This window comes from Pseudonaja textilis, chromosome 2, assembly GCF_049901715.1.
Source record: "Pseudonaja textilis isolate UNSWEBS1 chromosome 2, rPseTex1.2, whole genome shotgun sequence".
NCBI classification, from domain to species: Eukaryota; Metazoa; Chordata; class Lepidosauria; order Squamata; family Elapidae; genus Pseudonaja; species Pseudonaja textilis.
The window spans coordinates 159867397-159875836 of record NC_141991.1 but is presented as its reverse complement, the minus strand read 5'-3'; the positions used below and the strand labels follow the sequence as shown (position 1 = coordinate 159875836).

The window sequence follows — 8440 nt, the reverse complement described above, 5'->3', positions numbered from 1 at the left end:
GGTGGGGGGAGCGCCCCTGTAAAGGCGTGTGTTTACAGCTTTAGTAAGTTCAGCCGGGGACACGGCGGTGCCCAGCAGTTGTCCAAGTCTGCCAGGGTCCGCTGAATTGCAAGGGCTGAGGAGGCGCCAAGAGTGGCAGTCAAACCTCGGTGCCACCTTTGGGTCGCCAAATCGGCGTCCAGCAGGATCGAAGACCTCCAAGCTGGCAACGGGCAAGCCCCGTGGGGCGGTGGATCATGAACTGTGGGGAGTGCATCGCGGGGCTTGGCCGAGGCCGAACGCTCCCCCTTCTGCCCCTCATCAACGCTCTCGAGATTCTTGTCGAAGCGAAAACGCGCAGATCCCTCCCAAGAAGCAAGTTTCTTAGGATTCGCTAAATTGGGACTGCGGAGAGGATTGGTGCGCTCTTCAAACCGCTCTTTTTATAAAAGGCATTCAAAGGATGGAAAAACCATCCGCTTTGAAAAGTGTGTTGGTTAAGCATCTGCTTACGTTTTGCGCTTTCAGTTTTAAGCAGGTCAGCCTGGGGTTTTCCAGCATCTCTAATTTTCACGAGGACAGGTTTAAGACACACACACACACACACACAAATACGCACAAATACACACATTCTAAAACACGGGGAACTTCTTAGAGATGAAATTAGAGCCAAAGGCCAGGCAGGTAATTTGCACACCCTTCTCCAGCTTCATGTCTAACAAGAGAAGGCGCCTCAAAAGTTGGGCCTAAGAGCCGTCCCGTCGTCTTTGGCTTCGCGGGGAGCGGCCCAGCCTGGCCTTGTCTTCTATCGTTCCTGGCAATGCGCTACTCTTGAGCAATTGATTCCTCCGCTGCGGTCTGCCTGCCTTGCTGTTCTTCCCTTGAAAGCAATCCCCGATGGCGCCGTGTCTCATCCAAAACTTCCACCAGCGGAACTGCAGTTGAGTGAATTGAGTTCTGAAGCCTAGCGGCCAGGCCTGGCGAGGTGCGTGCGTGGGTGCGTGTGCGTCTTTGTGATTTATTACTCCAGAGGTTGAGCGCTTTGAAAGCCGCCAGAGGATGGTGACAGCGGGTTGGTCTTGCTTCCTCTACGGAAATAACGAGCACTAGTCAGTGCAATGGAAGGTCCTAGTCCTCACTACGGCTTTCCTTCCTGACTCTGCAGCATCTGGCAGGTGAGCGAGGCCCGAGGGCCCGGCGAGCAACGTCCGAGACTCCAGAGACTGGCCTTCCACCCACAGGCTATTGGGGCGAGGTATTTTCTGAGACCATCCGGAGTTTCCAAATTTCTCCGTTTCTCCTCCAAAAGAAAACAAGTTCTTCTTGGCTCAGAAGCCCAAACGGCGATTCTTCCCCTATAATCGATGGGATGAAAGGCCGGCAGGCCTGCTAGAATTAGCCGCCCGGGTTCCTTGAGTCTCACTTCAATCTCTTTTCCTTAGAGAAAAGAAAAGTAATCGAGATTTTTTTTTTGTCAATGATTATTTTAGAATAGTATAGAATAAATAGAAGGTTACTGAACATTCATGAATGAACTGGGATTCTATGAATGTTCAGAGAAGGAATAGAAATTTACTGAACCATATAAAGGTAGGAAGTTGAACTTTTTTCCTTCCCTTCCCTTCCCTTCCCTTCCCTTTCCTTCCCTTCCCTTCCTTTTCCTTCCCTTTCGTCTTGATGCAACTGATTTCTCTTGTGTTCCAGGCAGTGACTGTTATTCTATACCAGACTCTCATTCCTGTTGCCTGACGGCCTCTTAGAGTTGCCTGTTCTATAGGGTTCCCTGCACCCGGCCTCCTCCAGGCTTTTTCTTCGCGGTCTACAGGTCCAAAACCCTTCGCGTATAAGAGGATTTTTAACTGCGTCGTCGGATTCCACCTGAAAAATATATTCGAAGCAAAACCCGCCAGGGTGACGAGTTGGCCCTCCATAACTGCATACTGTCCCTCACCCCAGAAGGACGCGGAAGGGATTTTCCACGGGGGTGGGGGTGGGCGAGTGCTACAAACCTCCGAAGATCCCTTGGCTGGTTATTCCGGTTTCTTTTCAGACCTATCGCACTTTTGGAATCAGGCTGGCCGGACCAAGACAGCTTTTTTTTCCCGGGTTCTGGTGGTCTGCATCTCCCCCGAGAAGTTGACTGGCCGGCAGCTGCGTTAAGTGGAATGGAAGCGCCCGGAGCTCTTCCAAAAGCGAGGAGCCTTCAGCTTTGCGGGGCGGCTGCTCCTGCCCAGGAGGGTTCACTCTAGTCGGAAAGGCTGGCCGGCCTTCGAACACAGGCCGTGATTTTTTGCTTTCAAGCGGGAACAGACGTCGGTACAGAGTTGGCAGTTGTCTTATCAACATTTGTTTTCTTTACAGAGATCGTTATAATTCTTATGGCTGATCGCATAGACGGCCGGATGTTTAGACTTACTTTTTATTATTGACCACTGTTGGTCGCCTAGAGAGTTACTTATGTAAGATTGGCGGCCATAGCCCACAGAACTTCTAAATAAAATTTCTAAATACAAGGGAAGAAAAGTCACCACTGCCCCTCTTAGAGTTAGCTGTGAATCGCCTCGCTTCCAATGCGCAACTGAATTCATGGGGTTTAGGAGAGACGTTTCCCCCTCTTCGATAGGCGCGTAGTGAAATTCTGATTTTTTTTTTTTTAAATCGGGACAGTTTCCTTCCGTTCAGACTACGAGCATAAGGCTGCGATGCTACGCCCTTGAGTAGGCAAAAACTTGAAGAGTCGCGCTCTCGTAGCGGTCTCCTCTCAAGAAAACGGCTCCCCTGTTCTGGGGGTCGAGGACATCCGACACTTCCCGGCTCTATTGATTTATCACGTTTCAACACACATCTCCCAGCCACGGCTGGAGCGCTGCAAAGCCTGGCTTCCTTACTCTCAGCCGCACAACCAGACCTTGAAATCGGGGCAGGGCGCCCTTTGATCTTTTCTAAGGTGGCGAGACGCGTTGCAGGGTTCCATAAAGCGGGCGACCCCCACTTCCAGCCCTTGCTTTACATGCATTGCCTCCCCAAGTTTAGCTGAGAAGTCTGCACCCCGAGGCTTCAGGTATCTGGGCCCGGTCTCAAGCGAGGAATCTTTGCGTACCGTTCTTCCAACAGTCGCCCGCCCGTAGAGAAGACAGAAGGACCGATTCCTCTGGAAAGGGTCCCTCGGCGGGGCTCCCTCTTTTTCCCTCCGCTTTCCCACTGAAATAGATTCAACCTGGCATAAAAGAGCTCTTTGGGCTTCGTTTCTTAGAGCGCCGCAGCCAAAGGGAAGAAAGATTCGACTGTGGAGGATTACAGAGGACTTCTTTATTCGCTCCCCCTTACTTTACCTTATCTCGATTTACTTCACATTAGAACTGTATTTATTAATGAAACGGCGTGATGAACGTCTTTTGCTGTCTTAATGGCGAGGGAAGTGTAATTCAGAAAATAATTAAAAGAAAAGAACACACTCAAATGCAGTTGCGATCTAACAAAAATATAGAGATATTTTTGCTACAGTTTCTGAGGGACTGTAATAAATTTCCTAATCTATCTGTATGTATGCATGTAAGCCTGTGAGTATATACAGAGAGAGAGAGAGAGAAAGAAAGAGAGAAAGATACATACATACATTTCATTTATTTATATTCTACTTTTATTATTATAAATTTATTATTATTATTATCACAGTCCCTCAGAAACCACAGCAAAAATATCTGTATTTTTGTTAGATTGCAGCTGCATTTGAGTGTGTACTTTTCTTTTACTTATTTTCTTAATTACACTTCCTCTGTAACTGAGGCAGCAAAACACATTCATTACGCTGTTTAATATATACTAATTTGATAAGAAACAGATTCAGTATAGATCACGAATAGAATCCAATATATTTTCAATTAATAATACTAAGGAGAACACTCTGACAAATCGCTTCCATTTGTTTTTTATCCCCACTCAAAAATGGTCTAAGCAAATTTCTTATTTTCTGATAACAATTTCCTAAGTTTTATCTGGAACTTTAACATAAAGAAATTATTAATAGGAAAAGACTGCCAAATTGCTAAGAACATCTGTGCACATTGATGTGATATTTTGGGATGCCTCCACATATGGAAAAATGGAAAGATAACATTTTAATGTATTTTTTTAACCAAAATTAAGCTAACTTGATTCTATTATCCAGGTTAATACTGATGGCCTCACTTTTAGACAATTATAAATTATTGTGGGTTATATAATCAGCTTGTTTTAGGATGCCGTCCTAGTCATATTTATTTCAGGACTTCCCATCCCCTTGTACAATAGTTGATGTTTCTGTTGAGACAATAAGAAAAAACAGACATAAAACCTTACAGGCAAAAATATCTCTCTATTCTTCCAGTGGAGTTAGCATTTTAGGCAGAGCCACAGTAGAGCTCTTTGGAGGTTGGGTTGCAAACTTTGCAAACTGCTTGGGCTCAACCAAGCTCCAGAACTTTGCATTTTATGATTTGTTGAAGAAGAAGAATCTTTTTCTTTTCTTTTCTTTTCTTTCTCTGTAGGTTCTTGGGAATGGGTGGAGTGGTCAGCCGCTTTCCCCTCCAGAGCCAAATGCAATAACTACTGTGAGGACAGAATGCTTTTTAGCTGAGCTTGGCTGTTCCATTACTCGGTCAGGAGGGGGGCAATATTAACCATTAAAAAATGGAATGGTGAGCTGGCTTAGTCGTTTGACCATGCCATCCTCTTTTTTTTTTTTTTTGGTGGCCTGCGGTTTTATCTTTATAAACAGCCAGTTTTGTTAACCCCTGATGAATGCATAATGGCTGTCTATGACAAACAGTCCTCAAACATCTGAAAAGTTTTCACAGCCCGAGAGGAAAGTTGTAAAATATAGTGTGCATGCATGCGTGTAATCCTAGACAGCCATCTAAGCAGTCTCCGTAATATTACAAGATGTGCCCACATTTCTCTCTCTTGCTTGTCAGCCTGACACCTCCGCCTGAGCAGCTGTGGAAGAGATATTTATAAAGCTGATGACCATTCAGCCTGGCCTCTGACTCTTCCCCATGATCCCCAGGCTAGAGGCTGCTTGGGGAGTAGCAGGTGGCCCAGGCAGTTGCCGAAAAACACTCAGAGCCTATTTTTCTGTTTGTTTATTGCTCCCATGGGGAAGGGGAACAAGGAAGCATTCCAAACGGAGCCTGCTCTGGCAAGCCACTTTTGCATTCATTGGACCTGGCACCCCCTTCCCACCAGCCTGCTGATGGAGGAGGAACCCGGGGCCATTCTCCAGTGGTTCAGCAGATCAACCAAGTCGTTCATTAACTGCAGATCAAGGAGGACAGCATTTAATTGGCACATCCCCTTCAATTACTGGTTTGCAATGAGGGCTTGATAAGCTTTCTCTGGATGAATTCTTCTTGCAGAAATCATGCTTTTGAACCTTTCAATTGCCCCAAGAGCCTTGGAATCTCACTTTCTAAATTAAGTTTTATTTTGGGCAATGTGCTTTAATTGCCTAGCACACATTAATTTGATAACGTTGATTCTCAAAGAATATGTGGCATTGGCTGAAATGCAAAACTGAAAAATCAGTTTAAAATTGCTTAGTTATTGATTAGCCCTTGGGCCATATCAAAGAGTTTAAAATAGCTTAAAATTTGCTTCATTTTTTTCAGAAGTTTATTTGAACAGATTATTGTTATTATGGTTGGTTGCAAGTCAGCTAGCCGGTTAAATAGATTTGGCATTATTATCCATCTATTGGGTCTTTCCCAAGGACCTGGGATAGGTAGTTGTTATCTGATGGGGATTTTGTCAATGCCAATGGTATCCAAGAGGTGCTTTGGTGTTGCATCCAAAGTGCTTGTTGTTGTTGTTATGCACATTATTTAGTCATTTTGAAAGTTCAGTTCATTTATTTTCAGGCAGTACCATTCTTTGGATATGTGGTTTTGAAACAAAAAAAGTAGTGATACAATCCTAATGTCTTCTAATACTATCAAGTCCCACACATTTTAGGAAATATGGCAACATGTTTGTTTCCCTTAATTCATATAAATTGCTCTTCTGTTTGTTTCTTCTGTTTTGCCCTTTCTGAAGTTTAATTCATTTTGTATTTCATTTTTTTTTCAAAGAATTGTGGGCATATAAGAATATTATGTCTTTGAAAAGGTGTTTGAAATGCTGTGACTTTTATCAGTTGCGTTCAACACAACAGTTTTATTGGCAGAATTTCAGAAAACTTATGCCTACATTCTTCCAAATTTGCTTTGAGGGTTAAAAGAAACTTTGCAACAAATGTAGAACTTTTGAAGATGGTGTGGAGGAGAAGTTGTGTGATGCAAGTGGAGGAGTGCTTCTTTGACTTTGGATGTAGCCCATAGATTCAAAAAAAGAGCATGACACAGAAGGGCAAACTATCAGAGTGTGACAAACATGAACAACTTTCCTTCTTTGGAGCAATCACAAAACACACACTGTCTGAAGAATGTGTAAGTATACCACTGGTATAAGTATACTATACCAGGCTGTCTTGCTCCCGGAGAGATACTTATGTTTTCCTCAATTACATGCAGCAACATTTTGAAGTAGTTCTAACAAAGAGGAATTAACCATCACTATAGGAAATTGCAGGCTACATCCTATATAGTATAAGTGAACATCTGCTCTCCTCCCTGCAGCCTCCCAGACCCACATTGGTCTTCTTTGGAGGTTGTCCACCTTTCTAGGCTACATCCTGGGCCGGAGAGGAAGTCATGCTTGCACTGGCAGAGGCACTTCCATGGATAGAAATCATTGGGCAGAAAGCTGACCTGGATCAAATCAGACCAGTTCATCTGCTGGCTGACAGTATTATCTCTGCAAAGTGTCAGAGACCCTGTTTTTGCAGCCTAACTTGGAAATTTCCAATAACAAACTTGAGGCCTTTTGAATTTTTACCCACCAAAAATAACTGCAGTGGAAAACAGTCTTCTCATGCCTATTCATGTTCAGGAGAAAATATTTTTGAAATGGATAGCAATTAAATCTTGGTATGTAGATTGTGTCGATCACTGATACATAATTTTTTTAAATCTTTACTTAATATTGAAAGGTTATAGGTTAAAATGTTGGCTGAGAACTAAGGAGACTCAACTTCAAATCTAACTTCCTCCCTTTGAGCTAGTCCCTATCTTTCAACTCAGCCAACCTCAGAGGGTTGCAGTTCTGAAAAAAATTGGAGAAGGAATGTCCTGTATGCTTCCTTAGGAAAGAAACCTGAGAATAAGAATCTAAGACATAAAGAGAAGAATTAATTACCCCCCGAAGCACATTTTGGATTCAAGGAAATATTTATAGAGCCCTTGATGAAGTAGAATATTTAATAAAAGAGGAATAACTCAATGATTGCATAGATTAGAGGAACAGTACATTATTATCATTATCTGAGATGAACATTTATGATCATAAGGTTCTGTCTTATCAAAACACTATCTTATTCTAAACACTTTAAACAGCGTTTATTTTCTTTAGAAAATGAAGTCTACCCTCACTCAAGCTAATAGCTTGAAATTGTGAAATTAGTTTCACTAATTCATTAATTAACCCATTTTCCATCATCTCTCTCTCTCTTACACACACACACACGAATATACATATTATCTGTCCCCTGAAAGAGAAAAAGATCAGCTGAGATTATTAAAAGAAAACAAAACACAAAGCATTATTGAACAATACATTGTTTAATGTACATTCATTTAAATTCCATTGATATCAGTGGGTTTCTAAGTATAAATAAGTCAGAATTCAACTTATAATATATGGATAGTGTTAATGGCATTTAGAAATATACTTGGGTTATATTAAATTTTATTTCCCACTAGAATACTCTGAAATAAATCTGAATTTACTTAGTTCACATCAGTGGTGGTATTCAGCAGGTTCTGACCAGTTCTGGAGAACCGGTAGTGGAAATTTTGAGTACTTTGCTGGAGAACCAGCAAATCCCACCTCTAACTGGAGATTTTACAGTATCCTTCCCGTGCCACGCCCACCAAGCCACGCCCACAGAACTAGTCATTAAAAAATTTGAATCCCACCACTGGTTCACATTCTAAAGATTAGTATTCATAAAAGTGTGCCCTGTCCTTTGTCCATTCCTTTAAAAACAGCCCAATGGGACAGAATTTTTTTTTCAATTTTAATTTTCCCAAGAACCCATTGGTAACATATACTGGAAGGGTCCTAAGGCGAAATACCCAAGCCAGTAGGTATAAACTCTGGATTTGGTCACCCATTCTTTAGAAAAGATGTTATTTAGCTCTGTCTGGGAGCAAATTTGTCTTTAGGAATCTATCACATTTTAAGGAAAAATGCCTATGGCTGGAAATGTCTTCCACATTTTTCCTGCAGAAAGAAGAAGTAGGGCTATCATGCACCTGCTGAATGAGGATAACTTGGGTGTGAATAAAATGAGATTGTGAATAAAAGGTGCCTTTTTAAAATAGTCTCT

General features: G+C 42.5%; 1 protein-coding gene across 1 annotated transcript in view; it reads left to right on the top strand.

The window, feature by feature from the left end:
* The window catches only part of TBX15 (T-box transcription factor 15), a 77022-nt gene that overhangs the window by 1072 nt on the left and 67510 nt on the right, over positions 1-8440 (top strand). The window lies entirely within an intron of this gene.